The sequence below is a fragment of the Bufo bufo genome, chromosome 4 (assembly GCF_905171765.1).
Source record: "Bufo bufo chromosome 4, aBufBuf1.1, whole genome shotgun sequence".
In the NCBI taxonomy this organism is placed as follows: domain Eukaryota; kingdom Metazoa; phylum Chordata; class Amphibia; order Anura; family Bufonidae; genus Bufo; species Bufo bufo.
This window is the reverse complement of record NC_053392.1, coordinates 28,713,592-28,732,296: the sequence shown is the minus strand read 5'-3', so window position 1 is coordinate 28,732,296 and position 18,705 is coordinate 28,713,592. Positions and strand designations below refer to the sequence as shown.

At 46.7% G+C, this 18,705-nt stretch overlaps 1 protein-coding gene across 2 annotated transcripts in view; it reads left to right on the top strand.

Annotated features, from left to right (window-relative positions):
* The first annotated feature begins 18,443 nt into the window (after nucleotides 1-18,443).
* Nucleotides 18,444-18,705, top strand: part of MAPRE3 (microtubule associated protein RP/EB family member 3) — a 97,546-nt gene continuing 97,284 nt past the window's right edge. For both annotated transcript variants that reach the window (XM_040427014.1, XM_040427011.1), the window contains exon 1: nucleotides 18,444-18,569. The gene's annotated coding sequence lies outside the window, so the exon portion shown is untranslated. The remainder of the gene's footprint in view (nucleotides 18,570-18,705) is intronic.

Sequence of the window (18,705 nt, the reverse complement as noted above, 5' to 3'; positions counted from 1 at the left end):
TCTTGGAGAGCGAGCATAATGTCACGCAGAGAAGCTACACTTACTACTCTCCTGCTCATAAAGTGTATACCCGCATTGACATGATACTGGTTTCTACTAATTGCCTTCCACATATTTCCTACTCCAGGCACATTGTTTCCCCTTGGTCTGATCATGTCATGGTCTTAGCGGAGATTGTATCCTCAAACAAATTTAGCATTCCTTATTCTTGGAGGCTAAATGAATCCTTACTAACACGACCGGCCTTATCTGGCCAGCTCCAAGAAGATTTGAAAAACTTCTTTATGGAAAATACTTTGCCTAGCATTGACCCTATGATGTTGTGGCTAGCCCACAAAGCTTACATGCGAGGGAGACTAATTGGGGTAGCTTCTAGGTTGAAAAAAGAGAGGAACTCAACTCTACTTGCTTTAGAGGCTAAATTGACAAGGTTGGTCCGAGTTCACCAACAAACTCCCTCACTTTACCTTCTAAAAGCAATTAGAGACGTTAAAATACAGCTAAATATGCTACTCTCCAACAACACGGAGAAGGCCCTCCGCTTTCTACTATTACGAGTATGCCAACAAACCAGATAAGATGCTAGCTCGCCAACTTAAAGCCAGACGGAAAATCAATCAGGTATTCCAAATTCGTACTAGCTCAGGACAGACCACTTCAAACCCGGACCTTATATATGATACGTTTCACTCCTTTTACAGAAAACTCTACTCCAACCCTAGGGAACCTCCTGGACTTACAGGGGAAGATTTTTTATCTTCTATCCCATTGCCAAAACTCACCCCGGAAGCATCAGCGGGTCTGGGGGTAGATGTCACAGGAGAGGAGGTAGAATTTACAATTAAAAACCTAAAACTGGGTAAAGCCCCAGGTCCTGATGGGTTCTCTGCTCTCTATTACAAGAAGTTTGCCTCTTCACTAATCCCACACATTACCCAATATTGTAATGGACTATTGAAAGGTTCTAGGCCTCCGTCAGAGTTTCTATCTGCCAAAATCACGGTTTTGCCCAAACCAAATAAAGATCCCCTGTCACCCTCCAATTATAGACCCATCTCCCTCCTCAATCTAGACAACAAAATATTCACCTCTATTCTAGCGCGCCGACTTAACGGGCTGCTCCCCGAAATCATACATAAGTACCAAACAGGGTTTATTCCCGGGAGGGAAGCCCCGGATAATATTAGAAAAGTTCTGAATCTAATACAGAGGGCCAACAAATCCAAGACTCCCTTGGCGGTGCTGGCACTGGATATAGAAAAGGCCTTTGACACTGTGACATGGCGCTACCTGTTCAGGGAGCTTTCCTTAATGGGTTTTGGAGGCCCTTTCATGGCAGCAATACAGTCCCTGTACTCTACACCTGAAGCTAGCCTTAAACTTCCAGCCACATTTAGTTCACCTATTCAAATCCACAGGGGTACAAGACAGGGTTGTCCCTTATCCCCGACTCTATTTGCGCTTGCAATGGAACCGTTAGCTACCCACATAAGAGCTCACCCGGATATTACTGCCATTTCGGTCGGAGGGAAAGAATATAAGTTAAGCCTTTTTGCAGACGATATTTTATTGTCCATTACCAACCCAGTTATATCCTTTCCCTCGCTAATGAAGGCGCTGGATTCCTTTTCATTAGCCTCCGGACTCCAAATGAACCACACTAAATCGGAGCTTCTATTATGCAACGTCAAGCCCCATACAAAATCCCTCATATTACAAAACTTCCGGTTTCAACACAAACCCCACCATATTCCATATCTAGGGATACAATTGTCCACTTCAATTGACTCGGTTTATAAAACCAACTATATCCCATTGTATCGCAAGATTAAAGATGACCTTGTATCCTGGAATACACTGCCTGTGACCTGGGTGGGTAGGATCAATATTATAAGAATGGTAGTTCTTCCCAGACTTCTCTACCTATTTAGGACACTACCTGTTCCAGTCGTCAGCAAAGATCTAAGGGCTCTCCAGGCTGTCATCATGAAATTCATCTGGGCTAACAAGCGTTCCCGAATATCTAGGGCCGCCACAAATCCCAAGGAGGTCTTTCAGTTCCAGATCTTATAAAATATTACAAAGCAGCCAGATTGGCTCAACTGTTTTTAACTCATCTAGACCCTAAAACACACCCACTATGGATCCCATTAGAACAGTCTATGATTGCCCCATACACCTGGAGAGCTCTGACATGGTCTATCCTCCCACTCCCAGACGTCATTCGCACTAATTCCATATTGTCACATTTTCCCCTTCTTTTATGGAGATCAGTTAGATTTAAGTTTTCATTACAATCCAAACTCTCACCGCTGACATACCTAATAGGTAATCCCGCTTTCCTCCCAGGCCTTCAACACTCTTGAATGGTGGATCTCTAACAGACTGTGCTCCCTCTATAGGTTTCTGGCTAGGGGTAAATTGCTCTCCATATCTGATACCTGAACGGGAGCGGTTTGCGACTAGACAGATTTTTTGTTTTTTACATTCCCTTTGGGCAGATAATCAGTCTGTTGATTTTACTCCATTTGAACGATTTGTTACCTATTCATTTTGTAAACAAGGCCTATTGTCTCAGATCTATGGAGTACTTAATGCACCTCCAGAGGGGGCTAAGCTACCTTACATGAGGGCGTGGGAGGAGGATCTGCACGAGATTTATCCTGCATCCAGATGGCATCAACGTTCCCAGACCCTCACTAAGGGGTCATGGCAAACTACGTTAGCGGAAACGTCTATAAAAATCCTACACAGAACTTATCTGGTTCCATTCAGACTACATTGTATCTACCCTGAAGTTTCTCCTAGATGCTTTAGGGGCTGCGAGGAAAATGGTACAATGCTTCACATTTGGTGGGCTTGTCCAATAGTTAGGAGGTTTTGGAGCCAGATTAGCAACCTTTTATCAGTTTTAGGTTGTGTCTACCCGACATCTCTCCAGCTATGCCTTTTGGGAGACAAACCAACCTGGCTTCAATACTCCAAATTTAAGCTATCACAATTTATACTATTGGCGGCTAGAATACATATTGCTTATAAATGGAGATCACCTGGACTTAGCTACCAAGCAGTACTAGACAGGGTCAATAGAATTCTTTTATATGAACGATTGACGGCCACCCGTATGGATACTTTCTCCAATTTCAAAAAAGTTCTGGGAGCCATGGCTATCCTCCTCTCACTCCACAGATCGTCGTTACTGTATTACTTTATGATTGTCTTTGACGTAGCTAGTTATTCGTCACTAGATTCTAGCCTTTGAGATGGTAATCAGTTTTAGCCTTATAAACAGCTGATGTTGCATTACTTGCACTAATCTATGTACTGCAATAGGAATGTCACCCAATATTGTTGTTTTATTCAATGTATATTCATGTTTAATACGTACATTATTCTGTACTGATATGATTTTTTTATGCTCTCGTCAATAAATACCCCATTGAAACCTAAAACCTTCCCGGACACCTGATGTATTTGTGTGCCAAATTTGGTGAGGATCGGTCCAGTTGTTTGGTCGCGCATAAAGAACATCCAGACAGACGGACAGAAACTCATTTTTATAATATAACATATATAGTACATTTGGAAAAATGAGGAGGCAGCACACTGTGTAAACAAGGGGTGCACGTCCGGCTGATGTGGACCAGCACCTAGGTCCAATAAATTGGAAGTAAAAAATAGCCAGCAGCACTCCAGGAAATCAAAGGCAAACAGTGGTTTATTAGACACAAAGTCAAGCGACGTTTCGACAGCTTGTTGCTGTCTTTGTCAGGCATATATAGTACATGCTACCCTAGATCTTGGGGGATTATAGTTCATAGCACTCATCTGCATCGGTTTTATCATGTCACATAGATGTTATGTACATTCGCACGACCGTATCCATTTTTGTGGACTGCAACACATGGATACCAGCCGTGTGTGTTCTGCATTTTGTGGATCGGAACATCCTTCCCTGTGATAGAAATGGCCATTCTCTGCAAAACAGACAAGAATAGGATGTGTTCTATGTCTTTGCGGGACCGTGGAACGGATATGCGGATGCAGATAGCACACAGTAAGCTGTCCGCATCGTTTGTGGACACTTTGAAATGAATGGGTCTGGATCTATGTATTATGTGGATAGTGTGTGGAGGTATTCTGGTATTGTAGGGCAGTATTATTTGGGCTCTGAATGGCAGTATTTGGTAGATACTGTATTATGTGGATAGTGTGTGGCAGTATTAATCTGGCATTGTAGGGCAGTATTATTTGGGCTAGTACTGTGTGGGCACTGTATTGTGTTGATAGTGCATGGAGGTATTATTTTGGTGGTATAGGGCAGTTTTATTTGGACACTGAACAGCTGTATTGGGTGGGCACTACATATTATGTGGAGGTCTTATTTTGGGCATTGTGAGGCAGAGTTATTTGGGCACTGAGTGGTAGTATTTGATGGACACTGTAGTATGTGTCTAGTGTGTGGAGGTATTGTTCTGGCATTGTAAAGCAGTATTATTGGGGCACTGAATGGCAGCATTGGCTGGATGTATTATTTGGGTATTGTAAGGCAGTATATTTTGGGCAATGAATAGCAGTATTGTGTGGGCACCGTATTGAACGGCAGTGCACGCGCAGTGTATCTTCCCACATTTCCTTCCTGTACACGGGCCAGTCTGGAGGCTGTGTGAGAAAGCGCAAGGTCGTGTATTAGAGGTGAAAGAGAAGCGGGTACAGAGCTTGTGGCGCTGCACGTCTTCACCTGGCCTCCGGTCTTTCGGACATGGCTTCAGACACCGCAACACAAAATAAAGTAAAATTACTTGGTATATTGTGAGTAAAATGTAAACTTGGAAAGAAAGAATCATAACTACCTGACAACTGCTCCAAAGCAGGGGAGGAAGGAGAGGAGGATGGGAACGGCCAGGAGAAGACCAGACCAAGGAAAGCCTGGCTGACAAAACTAATCTCGCCCACCTGTATCTACCCTCTTATACCCGCTATATACTATATCCCCTTCTTGTGTCCCCACTCATCATGGCCACCAACCGAGTACATAATGATCCAATGCTCTCAGCCTTAATACTAGGAGCATCAGGCACTCATGGACCTGTCGGCCTCAGGACGATGATACAGTTGAATACTGCAGCGGGGTCGGCGGTATTTTCTGCTGGACTGTGGTATTCAATCATGCTGGGGCGGTATTTCTGGCCTCGCCATGTGTCAGTTTGGACCCTCCTACCACATGGGGCCACTTTTATTTATTTATTTATTTTTTCCAGGGCCACTTTTATCTCCCAGTCCAGTTTTCTCACATCCCATTCTACATCCTATTTATCTAGAAGAGCATTTGTGAGGTCAGACCCTGATGTTGGAGGAGAGGACCTGGCTCCCAATCTCCATTCTGGTGTTGGATGGGGTTGAGGTCAGGGCTCTTTGCAGCCGGTCACCAGACCCCCCCCCCCAATCCATGCCGGCATGGAGCTTGCTTTGTGCACAGGGGCGCAGTCAAGCTGGAAAAGAAATGGCTCTTCCACAAACTCCACAAAGTTGTCACCATACAATTGTCCAAAATGTCTTCTCTGATGAAAAATTAAGATTAACCTTCCCTGGAATTAAGGGGCCGACCCCTGAAAACTTCCCACAGCATTACCCCTCCGTTCTCCTGGCTTTCACCAAACTCGTCCATCAGACGCCAGAGAAGTGTGATCCATCACTCCACAGAAGACGTGTCCACTGCTCCACAGTTCAGTGGTGACGGCTTTATACCGCTCCATCTGATGCCTGGCATTATGCTTGGTGATGGAAGGCTGGCATGCATCTGCTCGGCCATGGAGACCCCTGTCATGAAGCTCTGGGCACAGAGGAGGTCTGGACTCTGCAGTCATGGACTCTGCAGAGCAGTGGTGACTTTTATGCTCCTCAGCACTCGCTCTATAACTTTATGTGGTCTCCACTTTGTGGCTGAGTTGCTGTGGTTCCTTCCACTTTACAATAATGCCACTCATAGGTGATAGTAGAATATCTAGGAGGGAAGACATTTCTGGAAGTGAATTGTGACATCGGTGACTCCTACTGCAGGACCACTACAGCTGGAATTAATTGAGCTCTTTACAATGAGCCATTTTTCACAAATGTCTGTAAAGGCAACTGCATGGCTGGTGGCTGGATGTTATACACCTGTGGTAATGGCAGACTGCATGGCTAGAAGCTGGATGTTATACACCTGTGGTAATGGCAGACTGCATGGCTAGAAGGTGGATGTTATACACCTTTGCTAATCGCAGACTGCATGGTTGGATGTTATACACATGTGGTAATTGCAGACTACATGGCTAGGGGCTGGATGTAATACATTGTGGTACTGGCAGACTGCATGGCTAGAAGCTTGATGTTATACACCTGTGGTACTGGCAGACTGCATGGCTGGTGGCTGGATGTTATACACATGTGGTAATGGCAGACTGCGTGGCTGGATGTTATACACCTATGGTAATTGCAGTCTGCATGGCTAGAAGCTGGATCTTATACACCTGTGGTAATGGCAGACTGCATGGCTAGAAGCTGGATCTTATACACCTGTGGTAATGGCAGACTGCATGGCTAGAAGCTGGATGTTATTCACCTGTGGTAATCGCAGACTGCATGGCTAGAAGCTGGATGTTATACACCTGTGGTAATCGCAGACTGCATGGCTAGAAGCTGGATGTTATACACCTGTAGTAATCGCAAACTGCATGGCTAGAAGCTGGATGTTATACACTTGTGGTAATCGCAAACTGCATGGCTAGGGGCTGGATGTTGTACACCTGTGATAATAGCAGACTGCATGGCTGGTGACTGGATGTGTAATACACCTGTGGTAATAGCAGACTGCACTGCTAGGGGCTGGATGTTATACACCTGTGGAAATAGCAGACTGCATGGATAGGGGCTGGATGTTATACACCTGTGGAAATGGCAGACTGCAATGCTAGTGTCACCGCCAGTTCTGTGAGAAGGTCTGGCAGACGTCCTTCTCTACCTCTTGCATGATGTTCTTTGTTTTGGTTTCACTTTGTCACCTCCTTTCCTTCTCCCAGGTGTCACCTATTTAGACTAATCGTCTCACTTTATATTCACTCCCATACTGCCTCACTTTGCGGTTTATACTACTTCCTGAATGAAGTGTTTACTGCTGGAGGCTGCTGCTGCTGTTTACTCAGATAAGTCTTTTCATGTATTGTGTTTCCTTGCTGGCTTGATTCCAGGTGACCCTGACTCCGTCCGTATTAAGTGCAGGGAGCCGGTGGTCGTGTCCCCTCACTATTATAGGGTTTTCAGGTGTCACACAGTCTTAGGTACGTGGGCATGCAATCGTCTACCATTGAGACCCTTGCATGGGCATAGCAGTCAGGGAGAGCTCTTGGGGTTTTATAGGGCTCACCTATATGCTCCTTAGTTTGGGATCAAGCCAGTCGGACGTTTATTCATAAGTTCCAGCTATCTGCAATATCATCCGTGACATTATAAACCGCCGTAACCATCTTAAGCATGGATTCGGTTTCAGCCTTGATTGACTGCATGCAAGGTCTTTCGCTGGAGGTAGCAGATCTCCGTAAAACTGTGTCTCAGTTTCATGTGACCGGTACTGCTGGTGTTCATGGAGTTTGTTCCGAGCCTAAGATCTTGCTTCCGGATACGTTCTTCGGGGGTGGTGAGAATTTTGTTCGCTTTAGAGAGGCTTGCAAACTCCATTTTCGCCTACTTCCCCATTCCTCTGGTGATGAGGAGCAGAGGGTGGGGATCATCATCTCGCTGCTCAGGGATAATGCTCAGTCTTGGGCCTTTTCGCTGCCGGTGGGGGCACGGCCCCTCCGATCGGTGGATGAATTTTTTGTAGCCCTGGGGCAGATATATGATGACCTGGATGGTATTGCTCTGGCTGAATCTAAACTGCGTCTTTTATGCCAGGGTAAACAGTCCGCAGAGATATATTGTTCAGAATTTCGGAGATGGGCAGCTGATACTGGTTGGAACGATGCTGCACTCCGAAGTCAATTTTGCCATGGTCTTTCGGAAATATTGAAAGATACATTTGCTTTTCATGAGAGACCTGCCTCGTTGGAGTCAGCCATGTCTCTAGCTGTTCGTATTGACAGGTGTCTTAGAGATAGAGATAGAGAGGAGACTACTCCTTCCTGTAATATTCAGCCCAAGGACAGTGGGGCGGTCTCATTCAGTGCGCAGGGGTCTCAGTCTCTCTCAATCCCCTCTGAGCAGGAGGCCATGCAGCTGGGTTTGCTTGCCTCTGATAGTAGAGGATTCAGCTCTCAGAAGAGGGTTTGTTTCTGTTGTGGGGGTATAAATCATTTGGCTAATGTTTGCCCCTCCAGGAGATTCATGGAGTTTTCTGAGGGTAATAAAAAAAAAAAAAAAACTCTAAAAACTTTCCATTTGCTACTATTGGCAAGGTTGATGCGGAAATTGAAGGTTTGCCGTTTGCTTGTAGTTCCCGTTTTCTCCTACCTGCCAGGGTAGCGCTAGACAGCAAGAACATTGTTTGTGAGATTTTTGTAGATAGTGGAGCAGCTGTCAATCTCATTGATAATCAATTTGCAATAACGCATGGTTTTGCTATCGATTCCGCTCCACTTTCTCAAAGATCGTTAAAGGGCAAAGTTCACAATATCCGTTTGACTGTGGGTGACGCTCACGTTGAGGATATGTCATGTTTCATCCTAAGCGGATTACCTACTCCTCTACTGTTGGGGCTACCCTGGCTCACTAAACATAACCCCACCATTGATTGGCAAGCAAGGCAAATAAATGGTTGGAGTGAGTAAACTACTGTACGGCCACACAGTGGGGCGTAGAGTGAAAGGTGCGCCGTTTGGTTTTTGGAGGGCTGATTTTGCTGGACTGGTTTTTTGACACCATGTCCCATTTGAAGCCCCCCTGATGCACCCCTAGAGTAGAAACTCCATAAAAGTGACCCCATCTAAGAAACTAAACCCCTCAAGGTATTCAAAACTGATTTTATAAACTTTGTTAAGCCTTTAGGTGTTGCACAAGATCTAATGGAAAATAGAGATACAATTTCAAAATTTCACTTTTTTGGCAGATTTTCCATTTTAATATTTTTTTTTCCAGTTACAAAGCAAGGGTTAACAGCCAAACAAAACTCATTATTTATGGCCCTGATTCTGTAGTTTACAGAAACACCCCATATGTGGTCGTAAACTGCCATACGGTTTTTGGAAGGCAGATTTTGCTGGACTGTTTTTTTTGACACCATGTCCCATTTGAAGCCCCCCTGATGCACCCCTAGAGTAGAAACTCAAAAAAAGTGACCCCATTTTAGAAACTACGGGATAGGGTGGCAGTTTTGTTGGTACTAGTTTAGGGTACATATGATTTTTGGTTGCTCTACTTTACACTTTTTGTGAGGCAAGACAACAAGAAATAGCTTTTTTGGCACAGTTTTTTTTTTTTGGTATTTACAACATTCATCTGACAGGTTAGATCATGTGGTAATTTTATAGAGCAGGTTGTCACGGACACGGCGATACCTAATATGTATACAATTTTTTTTATTTATGTAAGTTTTACACAATGATTCCATTTTTAAAACAAAAAAAATGTTTTAGTGTCTCCATAGTCTAAGGGTCCATTCACACGTCCGTTTTTTCTTTCCTGATCTGTTCCGTTTTTTCAGGAACAGATCTGGACCAGATCTGGACCCATTCATTTTCAATGGGTCCTGAAAAAAATCAGACATTGAGCTGTCCGTTTTTTTCCAGGACCCATTGAAAATGAATGGGTCCAGATCTGGTCCAGATCTGTTCCTGAAAAAACGGAACAGATCAGGAAAGAAAAAACGGACGTGTGAATGGACCCTAAGAGCCATAGTTTTTTCGGTTTTTGGGCGATTATCTTAAGTAGGGTCTCATTTTTTGCGGGATGAGATGACGGTTTGATTGGCACTATTTTGGGGTGCATATGACTTTTTGATCGCTTGCTATTACACTTTTTGTGATGTAAGATAACAAAAAATGGCTTTTTTTACACCGTTTTTATTTTTATTTTTTTACGGTGGTCATCTGAGTGATAATGTGATATTTTTATAGAGCTAGTCGATACGGACGCGGAGATACCTAATATGTATACTTTTTTTTATTTATGTAAGTTTTCCACAATGATTTCATTTTTTAAACAAAAAAAAACATGTTTTAGTGTTTCCATAGTCTAAGAGCCATATTTTTTTCAGTTTTTTGGCGATTATCTTGGGTAGGGTATGATTTTTGCGGGATGAGATGACGGTTTGATTAGCACTATTTTGGCGTACATGCGACTTTTTTGATCACTTTTATTACCTTCTTTGGGAAGTAAGGTGGGCAAAATTTCAATTTCATCATAGTTTTTTATTTTTATGGCGTTCATCGTTCGGGTAAAGTAACATGACCGTTTTATAGATCAGGTTGTTACGGACGCGGCGATACCAAACATGTGTAGGGAATTTTATTTTTTTCATTTTTAATCAGTGATAAATGTGTTTTTTGATTTTTACTTTATTTTTGACCCAGACCCACTTGGTTCTTGAAGATCCAGTGGGTCTGATGTCTGTAGAATACAGTACAGTACACTATATAGTGTTTTGTACTGTATTTTACACTTTGTCTGAACAGATCTATGCCTTTAGCACAGATCTGTTCAGCACCATGGACAGCAGGATGCCTGAGACGGCACCCTGTTGCCATGGGAACCTTCCCTGTCTGCTCAGTAGTGGCCAGAACTGCGCAGACGGGGAAGGGTAAGGAGGGGGGCTCTCTCCCTCTCCGTCGGGGGGCTGCAAAGGCACAGCAGCCCCCCGATGGGAGAGGGAGGGAGCTCCCTGAGCTGTTAACCTTTTCCATACAGCGGTCCGTACGGACCGCGGTATGGAAAGGGTTAAACGGCTGACATCGTATCACAGATGTCAGACGTTTATACCAGGGTGTCAGCAATGTGCTGACACCCTGGTATACCCACTGTACACCAACGATTATTCAAGGGGAGGCGGGCGGGGGATCGCGATCCCGCCTGCCGCACCGCCCGCCTCCCGCACCGCCCACAACCCCCCCTGCACCTCCTGCCGCCAATCAAATCATTCAGGGGTACAGGGGGGGTGAAACATATATAAGTTTAGGCATACTAAAGTTTCTGATCCCCGCGGTCAGGGACCGTGGGGATCAGAAACTGCAAAAAGCGCAGCAAACCGCAGGTCTGAATTGACCTGCGGTTTGTTGCGATCGCTGACATGGGGGGGGTCACGGGACCGAGGTGCCTGCTCAATGATTTGAGCAGGCACCTTGTTCCGATCACAGCCGGCCAGGCGGCAGTGATCAGAAATACACAGGGCGTACATGTACGCCCTGTGTCCTTAAGTACCAGGGCACAAGGGCGTACCTGTACGCCCTATGTCCTTAAGGGGTTAAGACCTTGTCTGGATTTCAGGGAGCTGAACCGTATCACGATTCGTGACCCATATCCGCTTCCTCTGATCCCGGACCTGTTTAACCAGATTGTTGGGGCTAAAGTTTTTTCTAAGTTGGATTTAAGAGGGGCATACAACCTAGTCAGGGTCAGGGAAGGGGACGAATGGAAGACGGCCTTCAGTACCCCTGAGGGTTATTTCGAGAATTTGGTTTTGCCCTTTGGTTTGATGAATGCTCCGGCCGTCTTCCAACATTTTGTGAACAGCATTTTTTATCATTTAATGGGGAAATTTGTTCTGGTGTATCTAGATGACATTTAGATTTTTTTCTCCTGATTTCAAGACTCATCGGGACCACCTACGTCAGGTCCTGCTGATTCTGCGGGAGAATAAATTGTACGCTAAACTCGAAAAATGTGTGTTTGCGGTTCCGGAGATTCAATTTCTTTGGTTTTCTTCTTTCCGCTTCTGGTTTTCGCATGGACCCTGAGAAGGTCCGCGCTGTGCTTGATTGGGAGCTTCCTGAGAATCAGAAGGCGCTGATGCGGTTTTTGGGTTTTGCCAATTATTACAGAAAGTTCATTTTGAATTATTCCTCTGTTGTTAAGCCACTCACTGATATGACTAAAAAGGGGGTAGATTTTTCCTCGTGGTCGGTAGATGCGATTTAAAACCTTTTCTAGTATCAAAGAGAGTTTTGCTTCCGCTCCCATTTTGGTACAACCTGATGTCTCTCTACCTTTTATTGTTGAGGTGGACGCTTCTGAGGTGGGTGTGGGTGCAGTCTTATCTCAGGGTCCCTCTCCTGCCAAATGGCGACCGTGTGCCTTTTTCTCAAGGAAACTCTCCTCTGCAGAGAGAACTTACGATGTGGGAGATAGGGAGTTGTTGGCCATCAAATTAGCTTTTGAGGAATGGCGCCATTGGTTAGAGGGAGCCAGACACCCTATTGCCGTGTTTACCGACCATAAGAATCTAGACTACTTGGAATCGGCCAAGCGTCTCAACCCGAGACAGGCCAGATGGTCTTTATTCTTCTCTAGGTTTAATTTTGTCGTCCCATCCCGCCCTGGGGTTAAAAATGTGAAGGCGGATGCCCTGTCACGTTGTTTTCTAGGAGGGGGGAACTTTGAAGACCCGGGTCCCATTTTGGCTGAAGGGGTGGTCGTCTCTGCTCTTTATCCTGATTTGGAGGCAGAGGTTCAGGCAGCCCAGGCAGAGGCTCCTGATCTTTGTCCTCCTGGGAGGATGTTTGTGCCTCTCGCTTTACGGCACAAGGTTTTTAAGGAGCACCACGAAACGGTCCTTGCTGGGTACCCGGGGAGTAGAGCCACAGTGGATTTCATTGCTCGGAGATTCTGGTGGCCGGCTCTTCGTAAGACGGTTGAGGGTTTTGTGGCAGCCTGCGAGACCTGCGCTCGTGCCAAGGTCCCTCATTCACGGCCATCGGGTTCTCTCCTCCTGTTACACATTCCTTCCCGTCCTTGGACGCATCTGTTCATGGACTTCATTACGGACCTGCCTCGTTCTTCGGGGAAGACTGTGATTTTGGTGGTAGTGGACCGTTTTAACAAAATGGCGCATTTCATTCCCTTTACTGGGTTACCCAATGCTAAGACGTTGGCGCAAGCGTTTGTTGATCACCTTGTTTGTTGATCACATTGTTAAATTGCATGGCATTCCTTCAGACATCGTTTCTGATAGGGGCACGCAATTTGTTTCCAGATTCTGGAAGGCCTTCTGTTCTCGCTTGGGGATTCGGTTGTCGTTCTCTTCTGCTTTTCACCCGCAGTCGAATGGTCAGACCGAACGCGTCAATCAGAATCTGGTGACATATCTGCGCTGTTTTGTGGCGGAGAATCAGGGGGATTGGTATTCTTTTTTGTCCCTTGCTGAATTTGCTTTAAATAACTGTCGCCAGGAGTCCTCTGATAAGTCACCATTTTTTGGTGCATATGGGTTTCATCCGCAGTTTGGGACATTCTCTGGAGAGGGGTCTTCTGGTTTACCTGATGAGAAGAGATTTTCCTCGTCTTTGTCATTTATTTAGCAGAAGATTCAGGGTAATCTGAAGAGGATGAGTGAGAGATATAAGCGTGTGGCAGATAAGAGACGTGTGCCTGGTCCAGACCTGAATGTGGGTGATCTGGTGTGGTTGTCTACAAAGAATATCAAACTGAAGGTTCCCTCCTGGAAGTTGGGTCCTAAGTTTATTGGGCCTTACAAGATCTTGTCCGTCATCAATCCCGTTGCCTTCCGTCTTGATCTTCCTCAGACTTGGAAGATCCATAATGTTTTTCACAGGTCCCTATTAAAACCTTATGTCCAACCCACTGTACCCTCCTCTTTGTCTCCTCCTCCGATTTTTGTTGATGGTAATCTTGAATTTCAGGTCTCTAGGATTGTGGATTCTCGCATTATCCGCGGTTCTCTCCAGTACCTCGTTCATTTGGAAGGGTTATGGTCCTGAGGAGAGAATGTGGGTCCCAGTGGCGGACATTAAGGCCACTCGTGTCATCAGGGCTTTCCATAGGTCTCATCCTGAGAAGGTGGGCTCTGAGTGTCCGGAGTCCACCCGTAGAGGGAGGGGTACAGTCACCGCCAGTTCTGTGAGAAGGTCTGGCAGACGTCCTTCTCTACCTCTTGCATGATGTTCTTTGTTTTGGTTTCACTTTGTCATCTCCTTTCCTTCTCCCAGGTGTCACCTATTTAGACTAATCGTCTCCCTTTATATTCCCTCCTATACTGCCTAACTTTTAAGGTTTATACTACTTCCTGGGTGAAGTGTTTACTGCTGGAGGCTGCTGCTGCTGTTTACTCAGATAAGTCTTTTCATGTATTGTGTTTCCTTGCTGGCTTGATTCTAGGTAACCCTGACTCCGTCCGTATTAAGTGCAGGGAGCCGGTGGTCGTGTCCCCTCACTATTATAGGGTTTTCAGGTGTCACACAGTCTTAGGTACGTGGGCATGCAATCGTCTACCATTGAGACCCTTGCATGGGCATAGCAATCAGGGAGAGCTCTTAGGGTTTTATAGGGCTCACCTATATGCTCCTTAGTTTGGGATCAAGCCAGTCGGACGTTTATTCATAAGTTCCAGCTATCTGCAACATCATCTGTGACAGCTAGGGGCTGGATGTTAAAAAAAAAAAAAAAAAAAAATGTGGAAATGGCAGACTGCATGGCTAGAAGCTGGATGTTATACACTGTGGTAATGGCAGACTGCATGGCTAGGGGTTGGATGTTATACACCTGTGATAATAGCAGACTGCATGGCTGGTGGCTGGATGTAATACACCTGTGGTAATGGCAGACTGCACTGCTAGGGGCTGTATGTTATACACCTGTGGTAATGGCAGACTGCATGGCTAGGGGCTGGATCTTATACACCTGTGATAATAGCAGACTGCATGGCTGGGGGCTGGATGTTATACACCTGTGGTAATCGAGGACTGCATGGATAGGGGCTGGATGTTAAAAAACCTGTGGAAATGGCAGACTGCATGGCTAGAAGCTGATTGTTATACACCTGTGGTAATGGCAGACTGCATGGCTGGTGGCTGGATGTTATACACCTGTGGTACTAGCGGACTGTACGGCTAGGTGCTGGATAATATACAATGTGGTAATGACAGACTGTATGAATAGAGGCTGGATGTTATACACCTGTGGGAATGAGATTGAATGAAACATCTAAAGTCCATAATTAAGGTCAGAGGCCCAATACTTTTCTCCATATAGTGTACGTCCCTCGTGGTATCCCCCTACATTTTGTATGCTCACTCCTCCCCGCCTATATCCCTGTGCCTTCATGTGCCTCATGTATTCCTTCATTCTTCCTGTGTCTTCCTCCTGTAAATAATCTTTTGCGTCTCTCCCTCCGGTGCTTCTTCACTCTTGTGTCCTCCTTTATCCGCTCTCATTCTGATGTCTTCCCCTCCTATATTTGCTCCCCTCATATGTCTCCACCCTATATCTCCCCCACTTCTAGTATCTCTTCTACCCCCTTGTGTCTCCCACTCCTTACTTCCCCTGTTGTACCCATCTCTCCCCTTATATGTCTCCCCTGTTGTACTCCCCCAGCCTTTTTGTCCCCCCCCTCTGGTATCCCCTCTCCTGTATAATTTTATTCTCCTATGTCTCCCCCTCCTGTAATCTTATTCTTCTTGTTTTCCCCTCTTACCCCTGGTCTTTCCCTCTTGTAAACTCCACATATGTCTCCCCCTCCTATATCCCCCTTCCTATCATATGTCTCCCCCTCCTATATCCCCCTTCCTATCATATGTCTCCCTCTCCTGTACCCTCCACCTCTCTTGTATCCCCCTCTTCCCTCTGGTGTCTCCCCTCCTGTAACCTCCTCTTCTTCCATATGTCTCCCCTCCTGTATCCCCAATCCTTCTAGTGTCAGTTTCTCCCCTCTGGTTTCGACTCTCCTGTATTCCCATCATTCTTGTCTTAGCTCTGGTATCTCCCCTCCTGTATTTTTTTTCCTCTCCTATCCTCCCTCCCCCTCCTGTACCCTCCATACTTTTTGAGCCATCCTGTCCCTTTTGGTGTCTCCCCTCCTGTATCCTCCAGTTCTCCTCCCGCTGTCTGTCTTTCTGTATACCCCCATCCTTCTTGTGTCCCCCTCTTATGTCAACCCTCCTGTATCCCCCTCTTCTCCGATATGACTCCACTTTCTGGTATCTTCTATCCTCATTATGTCCCTGCTCCCTTCTGGTATCTCCTCTACCCCCTGGTGTCTCCCCATCCTATATCCCCTTTCTGTACCCCCATTCTTCTCATGTCCCCTCTCTCCTCTATGGTGTCTACCCTCCTGTTACCCCCTCTTCTCTCATATTTCTTCCCTTCCTGTACCCCTATCCTTTAGTCCCCATTTCTGGTCTGCTGTCTCCTCTCTCCTAAGTCTCCCCTCTTGTACCTTCTATGTTTCTTGCATTTCCCTCTACCCTCTGGTATGTCCTCATCCTATCTTATCTTCTACTCTCATATATCTCACCCTTCTGTACCCCTTTGTTTCCCCCTCTACCCTTTGGGTTCTCCTCTCTTGTATCCCCTCTCTCCTCTTCTATGCCTCCCCTTCCTGGACCGTCAATTTAATCTTGTGTCTCCTTCTCCTGTATGCCATCTTCTCACGTTTCCCATTCCTGTGCCCTCCGCTCTAGTCCTCCCCTCCTGTATCACCATCTCCTCTTACATGTCTCCCCCTCCTGTACCCTCCATACTTCTTGTGTCCCCCTCTCCCTGGTGTCTCCCTTCCTGTATCATCCTCTTCTTTCATGTGTATCCCCCTCCTGTACCCTCCATCCTTCTTGTGTTCCCCTTTCCTCTCTGGTGTCACCTCTACCATGTCCCCCTCTAGTATCCCCCTCTTCTCTCCCCTTTCTCGTACCCCCATCCTTCCTGTGTCCACCTCTCTCCTCTGGTGTCTCCCCATCCTATATCCCCCTCCTATGCTTATCCTCCCATATTCCCTCCCCCCAGGTGTCCTCCATATTTCCCCCCTCCCTCAGGTGTCTCCCTTCCCGAATCCCCCTCTTCTCTCATGTCTCTCCTCCCTGTCCCCCCTCTAGTGTCTCTCCCTTTCCTGTACCCCCATCATCCTTTAGTCCCCTGTTCTGGTCTGGTGTCTCCTCTCCTATGTCTTCCCCTCTCGTACCTTCCATTTTTTTCTTGCATCCCCCTCTATACCTTCTGGTATTTCCTCTTCCTATATTATCTTCTTCACTCACATGTCTCTCACTTGTGTCCCCCTCTCCCCTTTGGTGTCTCCTCTCTTGTGTCCCCTTTTTCCTCTTCTATGCCTCCCCTTCCCGGACCCTCAATTCATCTTGTGTCCCCCTCTTCCTTCAGGTGTCACCCTTTCCTGTATCCCATCTTTTCACATATTTTTCCCATTCCTTTGCCCTCCGCTCTAGTCCTCCCCCCCTGTATCACCATCTCCTCTTACATGTCTCCCCTTCCTGTACCCTCCATACTTTGAGTCCCCCTCTCCCTTCTGGTGTCTCCCCTCCTGTATCCTCTGCTTCTTTCATGTGTATCCCCCTCCATCCTTCTTGTATCCCCGTTTGCTCTCTGGTGTCACCTCTACCATGCTCCCCTCTGGTGTCTCCCCATTCTATATTCCTTTGTTCTCTCATGTCTCACCCTTCTGTACCCCAATCCTTTTCGTGTCCCCCTCTCCAATATTCCCTCTAATATGCCTCCCCCACCTCTACCCTCCATCTTCCTTCCTCCTTGCGTCCCTTTCTATCCTCTCACCATCCTATATTCTCCTAGTCTCTCATATGTCTCTACTTCAGGTATGTCCCGACCCTCTTTATGTACCCTTCTTTATTCTGGTGGTCTCTCTACCATGTTCCCCACTCCCCTCTACGGTTTCCCCATCCGATATCCCCCTCTTCTCTAACGTCTTCCTTCCTGTACCCTCATTTGTCTTGTCTTCCCCTTCTGTATCCCCTCTTCTCTCATATGTCTCCCCTTCTGTACCCCCATTCTTTTGTGTCCCCCTCTCCCGCCTGGTGTCCCCTCCTCTATCCCTCTCTTCTCTCATGTCCTCCCCTTCCTGTACCCTCAATTTGTCTTGTCTTCCCCTTCTGTATCCCCTCTTCTCTCATATGTCTCCCCTTCTGTACCCCCATTCTTTTGTGTCCCCCTCTCCCGCCTGGTGTCCCCTCCTATATCCCTCTCTTCTCTCATGTCTCCCCTTCCTGTACCCTCAATTCCTCTTGTGTCCCCCTCTCACCTCAGGTGTCTCCCCCTCCTATGCCTATCCTCCCATATTCCATCCCCCCAGGTGTCTTCCATATTTCCAGGTCCCTCAGGTGTCCCCCCTCCGGTATCCCTCTCTTCTCTCACGTATCCCCTCCCGTATTCCCCCATCCCTCAGATGCCCCCGTTCTGCAGTGTCCCCCCCCTCCGTATCCTCCTCCGTTCTCCGTCCCCCTCCCGTCCAGCGCACCCCCTCCCGTCCAGTCTCGGCTCCGGTCTCGCACATGCGCAGTATTCTGTGAGTTGAAGCCGCACATTGCGGCGGCCTGACCGGGATCCGGTGCCACAGGCGGGGAGCAGGGACCAGCGAACCGGGACCCCGGAGCCCCGGTGTATGGAGGAAGCGTGATCCACATAGCACGGTGCGTGCACGACCTGACAACATGACAACCTGACACCATGACAACATGACACAGCATCTCTGCACAACCTGATACACAGTCACTGCACAACGTGATACACAGTCACTGCACAACGTGATACACAGTCACTGCACAA